This window comes from Canis aureus, chromosome 9 (genome assembly GCF_053574225.1).
Source record: "Canis aureus isolate CA01 chromosome 9, VMU_Caureus_v.1.0, whole genome shotgun sequence".
In the NCBI taxonomy this organism is placed as follows: domain Eukaryota; kingdom Metazoa; phylum Chordata; class Mammalia; order Carnivora; family Canidae; genus Canis; species Canis aureus.
The window spans coordinates 10,387,511-10,410,323 of record NC_135619.1 but is presented as its reverse complement, the minus strand read 5'-3'; the positions used below and the strand labels follow the sequence as shown (position 1 = coordinate 10,410,323).

General features: G+C 33.9%; 1 protein-coding gene and 1 long non-coding RNA gene across 10 annotated transcripts in view; one reads left to right on the top strand and one right to left on the bottom strand.

The window, feature by feature from the left end:
• The window catches only part of LOC144320383 (uncharacterized), a 232,843-nt gene that overhangs the window by 40,862 nt on the left and 169,168 nt on the right, over positions 1-22,813 (bottom strand). The window lies entirely within an intron of this gene.
• Positions 16,146-22,813, top strand: part of LOC144320384 (uncharacterized) — a 95,656-nt gene continuing 88,988 nt past the window's right edge. The window contains exon 1 of the long non-coding RNA XR_013385917.1: positions 16,146-16,346. This is a non-coding gene — a long non-coding RNA (uncharacterized LOC144320384). The remainder of the gene's footprint in view (positions 16,347-22,813) is intronic.

Sequence of the window (22,813 nt, the reverse complement as noted above, 5' to 3'; positions counted from 1 at the left end):
GTGTCTTATTATTTGACTTATTATAATGTACTCTGGATTCATTCGTGTTCTTGAACATATAAGGATTTCTTTCTTCTATAGGCTTAAAAACCTATTTTAGGTATAGGATTTGCTTTACCAAATCATTCATCAATGAACACTTAGGTTGTTTCCATATCTTTGATATTGTGAATGATCCTGCAATGAACTTGGATTTGCAGATAACTCTTCAGGATGTTGATTTCATTTATTTTATATATATACCTAGAAGTGTGATTTCTGGGTTTTCTGACTGCTATATTTTTAATTTCTTCAGGAACCTCCATACTGTTTTCCATAGTGGCTGTACCAGTTTATATTCCCATCAACAGCATACAAGGGTTCCCTTTTCTCCACATCCTGGCCAGGTTTTGTTATTTTTTGTCTTTTTGATAACAGACATCCTAACAGGTGTTGGGGGTCTCATTGTGGTTTTGATTCTCATTTCCCTGATGATTAGTGATGTTGAGCATCTTTTCATGTGTCTGTTGACCATCTGTGTGTCTCCTTTAGGAAAAAAAATGTTTATACAAGTCCTTTGCTCATTTCTTAATTGGATTTTTTTCTTTTGCTATCGAGTTGTATTATTTCCTTATATATTTTGGATATTAACCCCATATTGGATATGTGGTTTGAAAATATTTTCTTCTATTTCATGGGTTGCCTTTTCATTTTGTTGATGGCTTTCTTTTGCTGTACATAAGCTTTTTAGTATGATGTATTTTCACTTATTTTTGTTTGTTTGCTTTTGTTGCCTGTACCTGGTTACCAAATCCAAAAAGTCATTGATAAAACCTGTGTCAAGGAGCTTATCCTTATTTTCTTTTAGGATTTCAACATTTTTTTTTAAATTAAAAAAAGTTAGGAATGCCTGGGTGGCTCAGTGGTTGAGATTCTGCCTTCACCTCAGGACATGATCCCAGGATCTGGGATTGAGTCCCACATCATGCTCCTTGTGAGGAGGAGCCTGCTTCTCCCTTTGCCTTATGTCTCTGCCTCTCTCTCTCTGTGTGTCTCTCATGAATAAATAAATCTTTTTAAAAAATTTTAAAAAGTTATTTTTACGTATGATATAACATAGTTCAATTCCATTCTTTTTTAAGTAGATAGTTTTTCACTGAGTGGATGCAAGTACAAGTTTTTCTAGTACCATTTATTAAAGAGACTATCCTTTCCCCATTGTGTACTATTTGTGCTTTGTCAAAAATTAATTGATCATATATGAATGGGTTTATTTCTAAAATCAGGAAGTGTGATGTGATATCTCTAGCTTTGCTCTTCATGCTCAAGATTGCTTTAGCTATTTAGGATATTTGGGCCCATATGCATATTGTTTTTTAAATTTATGCTAAAAATGCTATTGGAGGGATACCTGGGTGGCTCAGCAGTTTAGCGCCTGACTTTGGCCTAGGGCATGATCCTGGAGTCCTGGGATTGAGTACCACATCAGGCTCCCTGCATGGAGTCTGTTTCTCCCTCTGCCTGTGTCTCTGCCTCTCTTTCTCTCTGTGTCTCTCATGAATAAATAAATCTTAAAAAATGCCATTGGAATGTTAATAGGGATTGCACTGAATCTGTAGATCACTTTGGGTAATATGGTCTTTTCAACATTATAATTCTTCCAATTCATGAACACAGAATATTCATTTATTCTTGAATTTCTTCATCAATGTTCTTACACCTTTCAGTATACACATTTCCATTGCCTCAATTAAATTTATTCCTAAATATTTTATTCTTTTTGATGCTACTATAAATGAGATTGTTTTCTTAATTTCTTTTTCTGAAAGTTTGTCATTAGTATATAGAAACATAACTGATTTTTGCAGATCGATTCTGTATCCTCCAGCCTTACTGAATTTGTTTACTAGTTCTACCAGCCCATTGGTGGGGTAGTTAGGACTTTCAATGCATAAAATAATGTTCTCTGTAAACAGGAAATTTTACTTCTTTCTTTCAGATTTAGATTTCTTCTATTTGCTTTTCTCACTTTATTACTCTTGAATGGACTTTCAGCTTTTTACTACTGAATATGATGTTAGCTATGAGTTTGTTATATATGGCCTTTTTTACATTGAGATATATTTCATTTATACTTTATCTATTGAGCTTTTGTCATGAAAAAAGTTAGATTTTGCCAAAAGCTTTTTCTGTATTAACTGAGATAACCATGATTTTTATCATTCATTTTGTTAATGTGGTATATCACATTTATTGATTCGAGGATGTGAACCATCCCTGCATCCCTGGAATAAATCCCGCCTGAACATGTTGTATGGTCCTCCTAATGTACCATCAAATTCTATTTTCTAATACTTTATTGAAGATTTTTTCATCTATGATCATCAGGGATATTAGCTTGTCGTTTATTTTTTTTTTTTTGGTAGTGTTCTTGTTTGGCTTTGGTATCAGGATGATGTTGACCTATGAATTTTTCTTTTGATTTGTGTGTGTGTGTGTACTGAATATGATTTCTCTTTCAGATACATGAATTACAAGCATATTTTGTCTCTTTAAGGCCTGAATTTTTATTCTCTTAATGATGAGTATTGATAAAGAACAGTTCTCAATTCTAATGGAATCCAATTTGCCCAGTTTTCCTTTATGACTGGCATACTTCAGACTCTCCTTAAGAAATCTTTCCTATTCAAGGTCATGTTGAATTTTATACCTCTATTTATCTGAATTTCATATTTAGATTTTCAATCTGGCAGATGAGAAGTGCCACTAGTATCACTCTTTAACCAGAGGAGCTCTCAACAAATGATTGATGGGAATCTGCATATAACTACACCAGTTTTCCCACTCCACAGATAAGATAACATTGAATTATGTGTTATATATTTCATCCTAAAGTTTTCTCAATGGAATTAAGGTGTAATTGTTGGACAACTACTGGGAAGATGGCAGAGTAAATGGATCCTAAGCTCACCTTGTTTCAAGGACACACCTTGCTAACAGTCATATCAGTGCATCCAATCCAGAAAACTACCTGAAGACTGGCAGAACAGACTTTCCACATTCAGTTGTAGAGAGAAAGACCCATTAAAAAGAGTAGGAGGCATGGAGATGCAGTCAGGAACCAGATTCCCAGTGAGACTAACCACGAAGTAAAGGGACACCACAAGCACAGAGATGGGAGAGAAACAGACCCCAGACAGATGAGAGAGAAAACAGGCACCCCAGACATGGGAAACTTGCACTAGCAAGATGAGTCCCCATAACACTGGGCTTTGAAAATGTGTGTGTCTTAACTTCTTGAGTTTTCACAACTAGCAAAGCTTAACTCTGAGTACTTTAAAAATCAGTGGGTTTGGCTTGGGAGACCCTGAGGGTGATAAGAAACTGAGTCCTTCCCTTAAAAAGACAACATAACAAGCAGTCCTACTGAGATACAGAATATAAGCAGCAGTTTGAAAAGTGCCTGAGGTATATATGAAGGAGATTTATTTACTAATCTCAGAATGCATGCTGGATTGGCAGGAATCTTTAGGAAACTTCTCCAAAAAATAAGAGCTGGCATATGCAATTTCTCTGTCCCTTATTCCCCACTCTAGACTATCTACACAGACACTTGCAAGAACCAACAGAAACACTCTCCAACTAACTTACTAATATCATGCCCTACCCCTGTATTCTCCTTTGGATCCACCCCATTAAACCTATTCCATTCAGCAGGAGTCCCTCCAAAATGGCTCCTGCCATGTCTCATCCTGTCAGCAAGCCCCAGCAGGGACCAACGCCACTCAAAGGTGACTCCAGCCCTTAGGAAAGGGGAAGATGACCACACAGACCAGTATACTTACAGTATATTCACAGTCCCAGCCATCAAACCTTGGCAGTGCAGAGTACCCTACCAATCAGTGCATCTGCAGGTACCTGGACTGAGTGATACTCCTGCTGACTAAGAAAGGCCTCTCTGGAAAATTCAGGGAGAATGTCCTGCAATTTGGTGCAATCACAATCTTGCCAAACCAGCTAAAGGCAGGGATTTGATCTGACCGCTGCCTAACTACAAGCCTACAAAGACCTCAGACTGGCCTCTTCAAAGCACAGGAACCAAACCTGGGCCACAACAAGCAAAGTGGGCCATTGTGGCTGACTGTACTGAAGGTAAACTAGACTCAGTCACAATAGTAGGACTCACACATCCTACATAAGGAGATACTCTGATGCACCTGGTTCTATCAAACAGTGGGCATTGCACTACAGGGCACCACAGGACCGCTTCTTCATAAGGCCACCACTTTCAAGATCAGGAGGTATAACTGACTTTCCTAAAACCAGAAACAAACATAGAGAGTTAGATAAAATGAGACAGTGGAACATGTTTCAAATGAAAGAACAGGATAAGACAAAAGCAAAAGAACTAAATGAAACAGGATAAGCAATATATGTAATAAAGGATTCAAAATAATGGCCGTAAAGATGCTGGACTAAAGAAATGAGTAGATAATCTCAGTGAGACCCTCAACAAAGAGATAGAAAATATAAAGAAGAACCAATCAAAAATAAATAACTTAATAACTGAAATTAAAAATTCAGAGGGAATCAATAGTAGATTAGAGGAGATAGAAGAACAGATCAGTGAGATGGAAGATAGAGTAATGGAAAACAACCAACCTTAACAGCAAAATGAAATAAAATAAAAAATGAGAATAGGTTAAGAGAAATCAATGACGTCATTAAGTATAATGATATATGCATTATAAGGATCTCAGAAGAAGAAGAGAAAAGGAGGCAGAAAATTTACTTGAAGAAATACTAGCTGAAAACTTCTCTAATCTGGAGAAGAAAACAGATCTAGAACCAGGAGGTACAGAGAGCCCCTAACAAAATCATCCCCAAGGAATTCCACACCAAGACACATAGTAATTAAAATGTCAAAAAAAGTAGTGATAAAGAGACAATTTTAAAAGCAGCAAGAGAAAATAAAACAGTTATTTACAAGGAAAATACAATAAGGATATCAACTGATTTTTCACCAGAAACTTTGTAGGCCAGAAGAGAATGGCATGATTTATTCAAAATGCAGAAAGAAAGAAAAAATAAAATGCAGCCAAGGATACTCTAACCACCTCACACCAGTCAGAATGGCTAAAATTAACAAGATAGGAAACAATAAATATTGGTGAGGATGAGGAGAAAGGGGAAGCCTCTTACACTGTTGGTGAGAATGCAAGCTGGTGCAGCCACTTTGGAAAACAGTATGGAGGATCCTCAAGAAGTGAAAATAGAGCCACCTTATGACCCAGCAATCGCACTATTAGGTATTTACCCCAAAGATACAAATATAGTGATCTCAAGGGGAACCTGCACCCCAATTTTCATAGCAGCAATGTCTATAATTGCCAAACTGTATAACAGAACCAAGATGTCCATTGAATTAAAAAAATAAGATATATATATTGAATTTATGAATATAATGAATATTACTCAAGTATATATAAGGTATATATATTCTTATATATATATATAAGAATATTACTCAGGTATATATAAGGTATATGTATATTCATATGTATACTCATATGAATATATATATGAAGGGAATACTGAATGGGAAGCCATCAGAGAGGAAGAAAAACCATGACAGACTCTTAACTATAGAAAACAAACTGAGGGTTGTTGGAGGGCAGATGGGTACAGCTATGGGATAATTGGAGTCATGGGCATTAAGGAGGGCACATGATGTGATGAGCACTGGGTGTTATACACAACTGAAAAATTATTGAACACTATATTGAAACTAATGATGTACTATACATTGGTTAAATGAATTTAAATTAAAAAAAAAAAAAGAATACTCTATCCAGCAAGGCAATCATTCAGAATAGAAAAAGAGATAAAAGAGTTTCCTAGACAAAAGTTAAAGGGGCTCATCACCACTAAACCAGCCTTACAAGAAAGGGTAAAGTAAATTCTTTGAGTAGAAAGGAGAGGCCATAACTGGGCCTTTCCTTATGGAAAAAAATTTCACTGTTAAATATAATAAAAGTAGTATATTAATCATTATAAAACTAGTATAGAAGTTAAAGCAAAAAAGCAGTAAAATCAATTATATCCATAAAAATCAGTCAAGGGATTCACAGAATAAAAGGATGGATTCAGTACAGTTGCAGGATACAAAATTAATATACAGAAAGCCACAGCACTTCTATACACTAACCAGGAGTAGTAGAAAGAGAAATTACAATTTCGCCAAAAAGAATAAACTTAACCAACAAGGTGAAAGAGCGTTTTACCTTTGAAAAGTGTTTTACAGTTTCTTCAGAAAGAAACTGAAGATAAAACAGACAAATGGAAAGATACTCCATACTCAGACTGAAAGAACCAGTATTGTTAAAATGCCTTCAATTTCCTTTTCATACACATCCACTCTTCTATCAAATGAAGATCTTCAAGATGAGATAGCAAAAATTGATAACTCATTGGCTAAAAAACAACAAAATCCAATTGCTGATGGTGAGTAACAACTCTGGTATGCTAAGTCACCCTCAGCATGGTAAAAGACAATATTGAACCTTTCAGTTCCTGTCCCTAAGAAAGAGTGACAGCTCTTATTTAGTAGGCTTATTTAGATCTTAGAGATAGCACATAATATATTTGAAAATTCTAATTTTACCAATTTATTATATAATTCTGATGTCAGTTTTGATTGGAGTTCAGAATAAGAGAATATTCTGTATTAGATTTTAGCAGCAGTGTAAGTATCTCCCCCTTTTTCTATATGGCCTATTATGTCTTATAGTACTTGCAGTGTTGATAGTAAGTTGGGTCACTGTGGAGTCCTCAACAAGCCCAATAAGGGAAATACTGTGCAGACTCTTAAGGCTCTATAATAAGTCCATACTTTCTATAGCAAAGAGCTACTCATTATTCCAAAGACAGCCGCTGCTATAATACTATGTTCTAGTAGAAACTACATGCCTGATAATAGGACATTCAGGGGCTATATTACCACAGCATTCTAGCATGTACAATTTATCATCAGACCTACCAGGGCATAAGGTATAATATGCACACTGTTCATATGATTTAAATGGTGCATTCAGGAAAGAGGTTCAAACAGGTTTACAGGTCATAAATGAGTTAGATGAATAGATGGCCTAGATTCCTGTCACCTATGAATACTGCAACAACTTCTCTCCCTCAGCTCATACCTATGGCCTTGAGTGGGGAAGGATGTTTGCATATGACCAAGTCGATGAATAAGAAAAGAAAAAAAAAAAAAAACAGGCCTGATTTAACCAGAGTATGGGAAGAAAAATTCAAATATAATACAAACTATAAAAGACTAACACAACTGTATTATAAATAATAACATGAAAGCACTGAATTGGGTAGAAAAGAACTAACCTCAGTAAAGTTGGAAAACAGTGTTTTGGCCATCTTGTCTAAGATGCAACACAAAAAGTACTATATACAAATATAGTACTCTAGTTAGTAAATTTGTTTTTCACAAAGGCATGTGTTAGTAATTTTGAAATACTTCATGTGTGTTTTAGGCTTGTATACACAAGTAAGTATAATATACATAATAGGATGTGATTTCTTACTGTTAGAAAAAGGAGTTATAAATAGAGAAGGGGAAAAGACTAGAATAAACTCTGGGGTTTATTGGATTATTATTTGAATTCATGGTTGGAATTATTATGAATTCATGGTTTTGTACACAAATACACACAGATGAGATGTAAAAACTTCTCTTCTGTGTGTGTGTAACAATAAATACATTAGGGGCCTGCAGAATTTTATTATTCAGTGGAGAAAAATTATGGAAATACAAAATTGCAGCAATTTCTAGGGTCAGTGTGGTAATGGATGAAGAGGTTGGATCCTAGATTATTTCAGATGAAATCCAACATAAGGTGAATATACCTTCCTCTATTCTAACATTAGCAGTGCCTTTACATCCAAGACACCCTTGAAGTAAAGGATGGGAAAAGAGTGAAATACACAGAGTATTAACAATACCTGGGTTTCTCTGAAGGTATTTAAATCTGATAAATTTAGGAAAAGTAGGTCACCCAGAACAGTTAATTTTATCATAGTTCACTACAGTAGAAATTTGTGACAATTGATAAATTGTTTCTCCTTTGCATCTACACTTGGAACTTTACAATCTTTCCATAGTTTGTTAAGAGAAGTGAATCCTTTGTGGGTAGTTGCTATCTCAATATATGCTAATTTATAATATCTGGTATTAGATGACTATTTTAAAGCCAGTTCTTTCCAGGCCGCATTAAGGTATCAGTAACATTGTTGGTTCATGTAAATAACAGGATAATAGATTTAAAAACAGAATTACATAACTAACTGTCAGTGTCAGTCTCTCTTTTTCTATTTATTTTCCTAGTCTATTCTTTCAATTTTATTATGGTATGTTAATATGTTTTGGTTTTGCTTTAAATGGTTGTTAAATACTATTAGCTCTGAGGTCAAATAGATGTGGATTCAAATCCCAATTTTCCCACTTATATGATGTCCTAAATTATGTTAATTTCTTCTACTGTAATGGTCAATATGAAAGGAGTGAAATGATATTACATTCTTTCTATAATTGCTTTCAAATAAGAGCTAATATTTAGTGGGAATCACTGTGTGCCAGATATTGTGATAACAATTTCAATATAAATTTTCCCAAATAATCCTCAAAATAATTTTAAACTAAGTACCATTTTCATCCCCATTAAGCAGAGGAATCCAATTATTAGAAATTGAGGTAACTTACTCAATATCAAATGTCTTGAAACTGTAACGGAGTGTGGCTCTTACTGCTTATCAGAGTAATGTATTTCCAAAATTATTAATTTATTCATGCATTCATTTACTCACTCAAAAAGAATATCATATGTTAGAATCTGTGCTAAATGCCTTCTAAAGATACATAAACTTTGTATTGTAAAAGTATTAACCCTAATAATAATAAAATTTGCAATGATGGAAAATAACATAGTAAATTTCTATAAATGAGAACATACAAATGAAAACTGTAAATACATATCCTCTTCCTCATTCTGCAAATTTCACATACCCATTAGTTAAAATCAAAGCATTTTTTGTTTTTCAGTTTCAAAGAAAAGCATTATATAATTTCTTCAATAAAATAAAATAGCAAGTTCGAGATGGGACTTAAAAAAAAAAAAAAAAAAAACCTATTTGTGGTAATCTTTCTTTCATGCCCCAAGGATCACAAGTTCAATTTCAGAAATTTTAGAAATTGTTAAAAAGAAAGTTAATAACTGTCACTATCACAAATGGAGAGAGATCTAGATGACATTCTTTACAATTTCTGAAATGAATTTTAATGCTGTATATTCTCATGATCACCAAAAGATTGTCATTTCACTCATGTTTTTATATATGAGAGAATGTATTACTGCAATATATCCTCTGTCATTTGGCTATTGACTAAGCCATGAATTTTATGCATTTATAATAAAATTGAGATATTACTTGCACAAAGACAAGGTCAGCAGATTATTCTATTGAAGGATACTGATCCACAAGGAAAACATCTATCAAACACCACACAAAATAAGAAACTTGAGTAATGACTTTATAGTGTGCTCAAAGAACAAATGAGGAAAACAGTTAATATAGAAAATTTATGTTTATCTTAAAGAATATTTTGACATGGATCTTTAACTTTTTACCATGAACAGATAATTTAAAAATAATATGAATTATGGTAAGATAAATTAAAAATGTAGACTACAGAAAAAAGAAATAGAAGGTAGAAATAGGTAAAGACAAATTTGGTAAAGAAAAAAACAAGAAAAAAAAAGAAAAAAATAAGAAAATGACAGTTAAAAACACAAGAAACAATTATAAATATAAAGTTAGATATGGGGAGAAAAATTAAAAATGAAGGAAATAAAGACTTCCCTGTATCCTCAATAAAGCTTATGGCATTAGTAATTTACTCATAAAATTTCATTGAAGATTCCAAATGTAATTACTCTGTATCACTTCCCTTTAGGAAACTGCATATTTTAGTTGTTATTATACAGTTCTTCAGATATTTTTATCTAAAAACATTTGTAAATAGATTTGGAACGACTCACAGAAATTGACATTTTACACATTTATGTACTATACTGCAATGATAAATTGAGTGATTACAGAGGTGAGAAAATCCTAATTCTTTCTATAATAGAAGCAATACAAAATGAATACAAAGTTTTATATTAAGGCTCTAGCAAGTTGCTTGGCATAGATGAGTCAAAGTCTAATTTATTGCTGACTGGGAGTGAGGTAGTAGAAGACTGCCCATAGATCATCTATATGCCCAGGATGGTGTATGGAGTTAATGTTGCCACAGCCTACTGTCAGGTTAAGAGTTTGTTACTGAGATAAAAAGGCCTAGTAGTCCTTGCTAGAACCAGAGCTATCATTGTTGTTGAGTTGGATGCTAACTCCAACACCTTCAGGTCAACTAAGACATCCAGGAAGCAGAGACAGGTCCCTTGAACAGGCCCATAACGGACCACCAGGAATTTATTTGGTAAACATCCAAAGGATAAAAGTAGTCAGGGGTGGACAAGAGACTAAAACAGAAAGTAGAAATTTTACTGGCCTAGAAATACAAGCCATTTTTCCTGAATCCAATATTACAATATATGTTAACTAACTAGAATATAAATAAGAACTTGAGGAACTCCTGGGTGGCTCAGTGGTTGAGTGTCTGCCTTTGGCTCAGAGCATGATCCTGGGGTCCCAGGAAAGAGTCCCACATCGGGCCCCCTGCAGGGAGCCTGCTTCTCCCTCCGCCTGTGTCTTTGCCTCTCTCTCTGTGTCTCTCATGAATAAATAAAATCTTTAAAAAAAAAAAAAAGATTTTGAAACAAAGGAAGGAAGGAAGGAAGGAAGGAAGGAAGGAAAAAGAATGAAAGAAGGAAAGAAAGAAAAGCTATTTTAAAAAGATTTGTTCAAAAAGACAATGAAAATGCACTGATACTTGAGACATGGGGCTAACAGTGCTGTTTCAAGGAAAGGCTGCTATAGTGGTCTAAATGCAAATCACATTCCCTGGGAGGTAGACTGAGAAAGCTTGGAAGGCAAGACGGTTGCCTATAAGGTAGGCTATTGTGCCCCTTTCCCTCTCCCCACTGCCACCTTGACCTATAGCCATTTAGAAAGTCTGCACTATGAGTTGTCTGACAAAAACAGAAACTAAAAATCATGTCTTCAGGTAACTTAAAACAACAACAGCAACAACAACAAAAAACAGACTTAAAAAAACTAGATATAGGGGGAGAAAATAAAAGGTAAGTGTATAAAACAAATTACGTATAATATAGGCAATTTACAATATTGTTTATATCATATATCATATGTTGTATATGTATATGCTAGAGAAGATCACCCCACCTAAGAGCCTTTGGCTACAAAGGGCCCCTTGAGATTAACTGAGTTAACAGCAATGGGAATTCATAGTCTATACTGCTGACAATGACACCATCATTAATACTAGAGCTCAAGGGACACCTGGGTGGCTCAGCGGTTAAACAACTGCCTTCAGCTCGGGGTGTGATCCTGGAGTCCCGGGATCCAGTCCCACATCAGGCTCCCTGCATGGAGACTGCTTCTCCCTCTGCCTATGTCTCTGCCTCTCTCTCTCTGTCTCTCATAAATAAATAAATAAATAAATAAATAAATAAATAAATAAATAAAATCTTTAAAAAAAAAAAAAATACTGGAGCTCAGTGGAATGTTGCTCCTTTTTGTCCCTTAGCCACGATGTCTCTGGTAAGGGATGAGATTCAAGGGTCAAAACAATTGGTCAAACTTTAGGCAGTGATCATAGCATTGGATGTTCTAGACAACAAATGGCTGTACTTTCACATTTATTCTAAACTATTGGTCTAAGAGTTACCTAAGAGTTTTTCCCTTTAGGGTAAAGAACTCAGGAATGTCTTGCCTCATACATAAAGTAAGTCTCCTAAAACATCTCCTTTTTAAAGAACAATCAAATCCACCCCTAAATGGATCTGTATCTTGCCTCAGGCATTAATGTTTCTTAATTTAAGGCCCCTTGATGGACTCACACCTCATACCAACTGTAAAAAGTCTTCCCATAGCTCTTTCCTGTCTAGATTTAAAAAGAATACATCTGCCCTCTATGTAATATGAAGACTTACTATATAGTAGGCCTTTAAATAGTATCTATTCCTATTTTTATAAATTTGCCATCTTGCCTATAACCCATAAAGGATAGAGGCCAGTTAGGTACATAGTCTCCTAAGACCCTTAACTATAGATGGCACCACAGGCTAGACAGCTATCTATCTGTTATGAGACCCTAAGCTTGGTCTCATAAAAACAAACAAGCAAACAAATAAAAACAAACAAACAACAACAAAAAAAAAACCTTGGTATTTGGGTTATGAGAGATGAATAATTAATTCAAACTCCCTTTTTAATCCCCTTCAGGAAATTAAAATTGGTACTATAGGGCTATCTCTACTGAAAGTATAGACTACCAAAAGGGGAGATAGAAACCTTAGTAAAAAAAAAATCATATTCAGAGATAATAAAATCAATACCATATCTTACAATGATGAAAGCAGACAATGCCTCCTTAGCAATAATACATGCTGAAGGAACACCAACATCAAACAGCAAAAGCCTAAGAAGTGCAGCTTATCTGCTGGTCTTACTACTATTGATCTGGATGCTTTCATTGGCTTGCAATACAGAAGCCTAAACCCTCCAAGTAAGCTATTGTTTCAGCCAAAATGGCAAATGATGAGATACTTATGCCACTGAATTTGGCCAATACAAGCCCTATAATCCAAGACCTCTCTGGCTTGTGCATCACCAACAAAATTACCACATCAAGGAAAGGGCCCATACTATTGGCCAAATTAGTGGGCCTGCTTATAGGTTAATAATCCTGGAGCTCCAACTTGGGTAATATCACAGAGCCAAAAACAAAATAACAAAAAACAAAACCCATGCCAACTTGAGTGGGTACTCCCTGGGAAAGGTTCCTCAGTCTCATATCCTAGATGACATCAATCAGCTCAGGACCTCAGTGCTGGAGATGACATCACATCAGATGACACCACTCTAGCCCAGGACTTTGAGATCTACCATTGGAAATGACTTCACATTCTGTGCCAAAGACAACTCCAGACCAGACACTAAAACCTTTAACAAAACAGTGATCTACTGTCTCCTCTCTTCCCACCGCCTTACTCTCTCTGGCTTGTTCTGTCTTCTTCTTTTTATCCCCCTCTTCCACCCCATAGTCATCACTTCTGGGGAGTAAAAAACTTGACTTAGTGCCAGAAAAACAAACAAATATTGGTAACAACAGAGAAAATATCTATCAAATATACACAAAAGGGACCCAAAGGGGAAATGAAGCCTGTCACTATCAAAAACAAAAACAAAAAGACCCAAAAACCAAAAAACAAAATTAATAAAACACAAAGGAAAGCAGTAAAGAAGAAAGATACAAGGCAAAACTATGAGACAAATAGATAATAACCAACAAAATGGCAATAAGAAGTCCTTCCATCTGGATAATTATTTTAAATGTGAATGGATTAAACTCCCCAATTAAAAGACATAGATCGAATATTAAAAAAAAACAGGATCCAATTGTAATGTAAATGTATTAAATGTAATGTAATGCAAATGGATTAAACTCTCCAATTAAAAGACACAGAACAAAAAAATAAAATAAAATAAAATAAAAGACACAGAACAGATTAAAAAAAAAAACAAGATCCAATTACATGCTGTTCGCAAGAAACTCACTTGGGATTTATGGACACTGGTTGAATCAGTTTGGGCTACCATAACAAAATATAGTCAACTGGGTAGCTTAAAAAAATAGACATTTATTTCTCAAAATTCTGAAGGCTGGGGAATCCAAGATCAAAATACTGCTGATTCTGTTCCTGGTAAGAATCTTCTTGCCCAGACAGCCAACTTCTTGCTATATCCTCACATGGTTTTTCCAAGTTGTTTGTGAAAATAGAGAGACAGAGACAAAGAAACAGAGAGAAAGCAAGCTTTCTGGTATCTCCCCTTATAAGGTCTCTAATCTCATCATGAAGGTGGAAACTTCATGACCTTATCTAAACATAATTACTTCCCAAAGGCCACATTACCAATTACCATCATATTGGGAGTTAGGGTTTCAACATTTGAATTTGAGGGGGAGAAGGATTGGGAATATTCAGTCCCTAGAAGACTCTATATGAGCTGAAAGTGAAAGGATGGGAAAAAGTATTCCATGCAAATGGTAACCAAAAGAGATCAGTGGTGGCTATAGTAATATTAATTAAAATAGACTTTAAGTCAGACTGTTAACAAAAGACCAAAAAATATATTATTTAAGGAAAGTATTTTACATACTCCCCCATACACAAATTAACATCTATTAATTTTTTTATCTTAAATTTAAGAAGTTGCAGATGATTTGATTTTCAGTTTACTTCAAATATCACATTTTAAAATAAAAAAAGGCCATCATTTTTTAAATGAATCCAATGGAATCTGATATAACAATCTGATATATTTATCCATTTGGAAATAGTGCATTGACAGGGTCTTCTTTAACATTGGAAATTTAACAATATTCCTTTTCTCTTTCAGCTTGTCTTTTCATTCTAAGAACCCAGGCAATTCTATAATACAACTCTTCTTTCTTGAAAATCCTTATTAATCATTTTGTCATTTTATCTATAACAAAATAGATATATACATCAAAATTCAAAATTTTTTAAAATAAAATTAATTTATTTTTCTGTAAACCAGCAGCTTTTATGAAGGACACACCTTGGAATTTTTCACAGAATTAATATATAATTAAAAGAACAAAGTAAACAAAAGGAAAAGATTTATTGGTGATAGCATTTTATTTATTTAAGATTTTATTTATTTATTTGACAGAGAGAGAGAATAAGCATGGGGAGTGGCAAGCAGAAGAAGAGGGAGAAGCAGGCTGCCCATAGAGGAGGGAACCTAATGCAGTACTTGATCCCAGGACCCTGGGATTATGACTTGAGCTGAAGGCAGATGCTTAATTGACTGAGCCACTCAGGCAACCAGTAATAGCATTTTAATATAAGTAAAAAATAGTAAAAAAAAAAAAAAATAGTAGTTATACTGTATTAGGTAATACTATTTCCTTCATAGCACAAACAAAAGTTTTTATTACTGCAAGAAATAATGGATCCCTGGGTGGTGCAGCGGTTTGGCGCCTGCCTTTGGCCCAGGGCGTGATCCTGGAGACCCAGGATCAAATCCCACGTCAGGCTCCCAGTGCATGGAGCCTGCTTCTCCCTCTGCCTATGTCTCTGTCTCTCTCTCTCTCTGTGTGACTATCATAAATAAATAAAAATTAAAAAAAAAAAAGAAATAAGTTCAAACCTAAAGGTTAAAGTTTTTAGTGCAAAGCTTACACTTGCTCTAGTAAGTTAAATACAATGATTTAACAATGTAAGAATTCCATTTTTTTAAACTAAATGAAGAAAATTGCAAAAGAGGAATTTTGCATTTGAAATACAGAGCATGATATAGTTAAATATAGTCTTTGGGGAGCATTGCTTCAATGTGATTAATCAACTAATCAAAACCTGTTTTGTTTTGGTTTCTTTATTAGCTCAAGATAGAGTTTTCCACATACCATCTGGATAAAGTGTCCAGGGTCAAAAGAAAAAGTTTCCTTTCTGTGAAAGATTCTTTGTCTTTGATGCCTCTTTTTGAAACAATGCTGGAGAAACTTGTATAATCCTTTACATTAAATTTTCACTTGACAAACAGAAGACTTTACAGTTTCCCTGGTTAGGACATTTGAAGGAATCTACAGCTCTTAATTAATAGACTATTAAGATTTATTATCTATGCAGAGAAGTGGAATTGTAAGCAGCTAATATAAATAGCTCAAAAAATTCTTAGAAAATGCAATATTATATGGCCTTGATTTTGGGAGGATACATTTAATGCTCTGATAAAATTATACATATATCAAACAGCTCTATATTCATCACCAATTCTTGCTTTCTAAACATTCCTATGTCACAAGTAAGTTACTATGACTCAAAAAGGGAGGAGGGAGGAGAACCACCTGGAATCCAGACTTAGCCCAGTAAGTCAGAATTCTCTTGGATTGTTGGAATGGGTAGAAGAATGAACTAAAAATTGGCCTATAGGCTGAAAGTAGAACAAAAAAAGAGAGAGAGAGAGAGAGAGAGAGAAGAGAAGAAAGAAGAGAAGAGAAGAAGGAAGTGAGAGAGGGATGGAGGAAGAAAGGAAGGAGGGAGGAAAGAAGGAAAGGAGGGCAGGCAGAATGGAATGGATTGAAGGTTTGTGTCCCTCCAAAATTCATGTTGAAATTCTAACCCCCAAAGTGATGATATTAGCAAGTGAGGCCTTTGAGAGGTAATTAGGTGGTGAGGATGGAGCCCTCATGAATGGGATAAGTGCTCTTACAAAAGGGACCCCAGAAAGCTCTCTCATCTTCTTTGTGCCTTGTGAATTTACAGTAGGAAGATGGCCATCTGTGAGCCAGAAAACAGGCTATCACTAGACACTGAATCTACTGGCACTTTAATTTTACATTTCCCAATTCCTAGAATTGTGAGAAAGAAATGTTTGTTAATCCATGTAGTCTATGGTATTCTGTTATAGGAGCCCAAACTAAAATCAAGGAAAAGAGGAAAAGAAGAATCATTACAAGTTAGTTTTACTGTGTTTCAATCAAATTCTGTATTTCTCTTGGAAATATAGTATAATTGATTTCTAAATATTTCTGTTCATATATGTAAATTTGCTGTACTCTCCTATGGAGGCAGAAGTTATGTTTTCTTTTATTCAGAAACTTGATACTGCCTGAGGGGAAGAATTATATTCTAGGGTATATAAGAAATATGAATGCATAGACATCAAGAGAACATAACATGTCATAGTATCTATTGATCATTAAGAACACATGTTATATCAGGTATATTTAAAAAACTTTCCAAAATATCCACTCCTTTGTACTTCAGTTCCCTTCTTCATGTAACAGAAGTGATAAAAGAACCTATCTCAGTGTGTTAAGTGAGTTAAAAGTTAATAAAAGTGATATAGTAGAAGCATTTTCCATTTACAAATATTTTCACATTTTTTCATGTATTTCTTCAACTTGACCTTTTAATTGTGGAAAAGTTATAACTTTGTTACATACAGATTGATATACCTTTTTCCTCTGTGACACTGCAGGTATATATTATTATTTAATTAGCATAGTATTAACATTTGTTCTTTATCATTTTCTTTGCTATCTATGTATTTATTTATGTTCTTACACACAATCTTGTTTTTTATATTATAAAACATAAAACTGCTATATAAAGATCTAAAATTTTGATTCTGGTACAAAGGTATTTTTGTACATTGTTAACTTTTATAGCTCTCAATCTTAATAAATCTAAGTCATAAACAACATGGACTCTGAGGAATTATGCTTAACAAATATTTTATAATTTGATCTCAATGGTATACACATTTTTTAGTATACTCATAGGGCTTTGTTTACTATATGATGTTTATGATAGGTACAAGATCCAGGTAAGTATATTTAGTGGTCAGTGAGACAATAAACATTCTGTGTAGGATACTTGAAAAGATTTATTTATGTTTAACATATATAAAAATGATTTTCATATCGCTACAAATATGTTCTCATTTTTCTTCTCTTTGGTTCATTTCAAAACCTTTCAGACACCTTTTATTTTAGATATACATTTGGTGGGTAAGTTAGTATGAAGCTGGAACTAGTAAATCAATAGAATGGTGAAATATCTTTCATATTCTTGATTTATGTTCTCATCTTGTTCTTAACAGGGAGGGTGTCAGAGGTCTATTTTTATGGAAAAAGAGAGCTATTATATTGCCATCTTAATTCTTACTTACCTGCTCAAAGGATTTAAGTTTGTGGCTGACTAATACATCTTACGGCAACAGTAAATTATGCTTTTCTGTTTTTCAAGGCAAACTTGAAAGTCAGAAACTTGATAGTCAGAATTTCTTGAGTTCTCAGAATACATTTCTAATTATATGGTGTATGGAGTAAAGAATGTGGGAAAAGGACAACTATGGAATCAAACCTTGCTAATATTTAGTCTTAGTGCTATACTCCGTAAATGTCATACGATGCATATTTCTGAATATTTACTATAGTTCAGTTACTATCCTAGCCACTCAGGAAAATCTTTTAAAAAATGCCTTATTGGGACTTATATTTTAGCAAAGAAAGACAGACATTTGTCAGATAAAATGTAAAGTATTACTAGGACACTTGGGTCCTCCAAAAGCTGAAACTGAGATAGAGTTAGCAACTCAACCAGTTTTAGGGTATGCCTGTGACATAACAAGTAAGATATCACAGTTGAACAGGGAAACTTTCAGACACAATGCTAATCTGACTCCAATGATAGTGAAGAAGGAAAAAATCAAGATTGAGGTAGGATAATTTCAAATCACTAGTCAGCGATAAATAAATCAAATCCACATTGAGATATCACTTCACATCAGTCAGAATGGCTTATATCAAATAGACCAGAAATAACAAGTGTTGGAGAGGAAGTGGGGAAAAACAACCCTCATGAACCATTGCTGGGAGTGCATATTGGTGCAATTCCCACAGAATACAGTACGAATATTTTTAAAAAATTAAAAATAGAAATACAATATGATTCAGTAATTTCACTTCTGGGCATTTACCTAAGGGAGATGATGTTTATAGCAGAAATATTTGCCCTAGACAAAATTGGGAAACAATCTAAGCATCCATTGATAGATGAATGGATAAAGAAGATTTGGTATGAGCAAAGAAATTGAATCATTAATCAAAAAACTCCCAACAAACAAAAGTTCAGGACCAAAGGTCTTCACAGGTTAATTCTACCAAACATTTAAAGAAATTAATACCTATTTTTCTCAAACTATTCCAAAAAATAAAAAAGGAAGGAAAACTTCCAAAATTCATTCTATGAGACTAGCATTACCCTAACATCAAAACCAGATAAAAACACCACAAAAAAAAGGACAACTACAGGCCAATATCTCTGATGAATGTAAATGCAAAAATCCTCAACAAAAATACTAGCAAACTGAATCCAACAACACATTTTAAAAATCACTCACCACAATCAAGTGGGATTTATTCCTGGGTTGCAATGGTGGACCAATATTTGCAAATCTATCAGTGCGATACATTACATCAATAAGAGAAAGGATAAGAACCTTGTGACCATTTCAATAGACACAGAAAAAGTTATTTGACAAAGCACAACATCCATTCATCTATTCATTATCACGAATCATGATAAAAACTCTCAACAAAGTGTGTTTAGAGAGAACATACCTTAACATAATAAAGACCATATATGAAAAACCCACAACCACATGATCTTTAATGGGGAAAAACAGAGCTATTCCTCTAAGGTTAGGAAGAAGACAAGGATGCCTACTCCCAATATTTTTATTCAATATAGTACTGGGAGTCTTAGACACAGCAATCAGATAACAGAAAGAAATAATAGGCATCCAAATCAGTAAGGAAGAAATAAAACTTCCACTATTTACAGATGAAATGATACTACACATAGAAAACCCAAAAGAATCCACCCCAAAACAAATAGAAGTGATAAATAAATTCAGTAAAATTGTAGGATACAAAATCAAAATATATAAATCTGTTGCATTTCTATACACAAATAATGAAGCACCAGAAAGAAAAAAATAAGAAAACTACCCCATGTACATCTGCAACAAATATAAGCAGCATTATTTAAAATAGCTAAATTTAGGAAGCAACCCAAGTGTCTATCTAATGAATGGATAAAGAAGTGGTATATATACATGATGGAACATCATCCAGCCATAAAAAGGAAAGAAATCTTGCCATTTACAACAACATGAGAGAGCTAGAGAGTATAATGCTAAATGAAATAAGTTGGAGAAAAACCAATACCATATGATTTCACTCATATGTGTAATTTAAGAAATGAGAAGAGGAGAGAGAGAGGGAAAGAGAGAGAGAAACCACTAAACAGGCTTTTAATTATAGAGAATAAACTGATGGTTACCAGAGGAGAGGTGGGTGGGGCATGGTTTAAATAGGTGATGGGAATTAAGGAATATACCTGTTGTAAAGAGCAGTGGATGATATATAGAATTGTTGAATCACTATATTGCAAATCTGAAACCAATATAACACTATATGTTAACTGGAATTGAAATAAAAACTAAAAAAAAATAAAAGATATATGCACACACACACACACACACACATACACACTGGAATACTAATTAGCCATAAAAAAGATGGAATCTTGCCATTTGTGATAATGCAGATGGACCTAGAGGGTATTATGCTAAGTAAAAGTCAAAGAAAGACAAATACCATATGATTTCACTTATATGTGCAATCCAAAAAGCAAAAGAAGTGAACAAATGGACAAAGAAACAAAAAACATAATCTTAAATACACAGAACAAACTGTTGGTTCCAAATGGGGGGTGGGGGATAGACAAAATAGATAAAAGGGATTGAAGTGCAAACTTCTATTTATAAAATCATCAAGTCATAGAGATGAAAAGTATGGCATGGAAATATAGTCAATAATACTGTATAATATTGTATGGTGGCAGATAGTGACTATGTCTATGATGAGCACTGGGTAATGCACAGAATTGTGAAATCAATATGTTGTACATCTGAAACTAATATAACATTGTATGTCAATTATGCTTTAGTAAAAAAGCTAATAGAGATTCAGTTTAAAAAATGAACAAGAAACAATACACATACAAAAGGAATGACAACAAAAAATTCAGTTTTAAAATAATTCAGAAAAGACAATATTTTCAACAAATGGAGTTGTGGCACATAAATAGATATAATAGCAAAAACGGAAATGAATGTTCCCCTATCATAGTACTATAGGATTAATGCAACTTGATTAGAATACTAAATTTGCAAACATTTGACAACATTCAGGGGCTTTTTTTTTTTAAAGATTTATTTACTTATTCATGAGAGACAGAGAGAGAGAGAGAGAGAGAGGCAGAGGGAGAAGCAAGCTCCCTGCAGGGAGCCTGATGTGGGACTTGATCCCAGATCCTGGGATCATGCCCTGAACTGAAGGCAGACGCTCAACCGCTGAGCCCCTCAGGCATCCCAACACTCAGGGTCTTAAAAAAAGTAAAGCACATATACCTTTGTTTTCAATCTTGGTTTATGACTTGTCTGTTACCTTATATGATTCCTGGAGGAAGTTTGAAATACCAGAAAGTAAGTGGCATATCCAAAACTCATACAACATACAAGTATAGACTGGGACACAATCTTTAAAAAGAAATTAGCTGCCCCAATTTACAGATGAAAGCCATGATCTATGACTTATGTCATGACTATTAGCATACAGACCATTGATATTTGAATAAAGAGTTGAACCGTATCTCTCAAATTGAAGTCCAAAGCCCTTTTCATTATAAAAGGCCAAAAAGAGCTAACTACATAAGAATTTATATATGATACTGCTTGTTTAAGGAAACAATGTTAGAGGAGTCTTAACCTATTGCAGCATAAGATGACTGCATATGATTTTTTTTTAAGTTTTCAATCAGATTCCAGTTAGTTAACATACAGTTTAGTTGTAATTTCAGGTGTACAATATAGTCAAAGAATGAAATCTTGTCATTTACAAAGACATGGACAGAAGTAGAGAGTGTTATGCTAAGTGAAATAAGTCAGAAAAAGACAAATATCAGATGATTTCAATCATATGTGGAATTTAAGAAACAAAACAAGTGAGCAAAGGTGTGGGGGATGGGGGGAGAAAGAGAGAGGCAAACCAAGAAAGACTTTAAAATATAGAGAATAAACTGATGCTTTGTTCCAGAGTGGAAAGAGAGATGAGGGGATGGGTTAAATAGGTGTTAGGGGTTAAGGAGTGTACTTGTCATGAGGGTTTTTTCTTGTAACTAACACAATTTTGCTGAGTCATAAAGTTAATTCTCACTTCATTTCTTCCTAATCATCTTATCTATAGAAATAGTTCTTTTATTAGAAAAGTTTTTAAAAACCTTCATTCACATTTTCTGGTCAGCAGAAACTAACTTTGTATTTCTTATTTTGAAAATTAATCAAATTTTTAACCTAGACTATTGATAGATTTAATTTCTTATAATGAGATGCACCCAGAGTTCCAATATTGTGTACCATCAAATAGGGTTTTTATTTATTCATCATTTTCATTAGGAGTACTCTTCTTGCTCAATATTTTAGTCATCTGAATAAATAGCAGAATTATACTGTACAATATCATGAAAATGAGGTTAGTCTATGTACAAGTCAAGTGAAAAGACATTGTCTCATCTCAACTGAATTTGTGAACTAATAAATAATGTAAGAGGGAAAAGATTGGCTGCTGAAAATCAATTCCACTATCTAAAGTATATCAATAAGTTGAAAATACAGAAAACTATAATAAGGCAAGTTATTGCAGAAGAGGGAGGAAAAAAAAAAACCTGCAGTAACATGTAAGCTAGAATTTCATTATATATGATATTCCACAACACATTTGGTCAAAAAATCATGATCCAAGTCAAACTTTCTAAAATAAGGCATAAATCTCCAGGAAGCATTGTTATAAATAAATTTATCAAGTAAGATTTGAAGAGTATTTAAAGATTCAATATAAACCCTCTTTAATTTTGTGTCTGGGTAGTCTTAAATTGTAATTTTATGACATATTTTTTATTACAGTGCCTCTCATATGAAA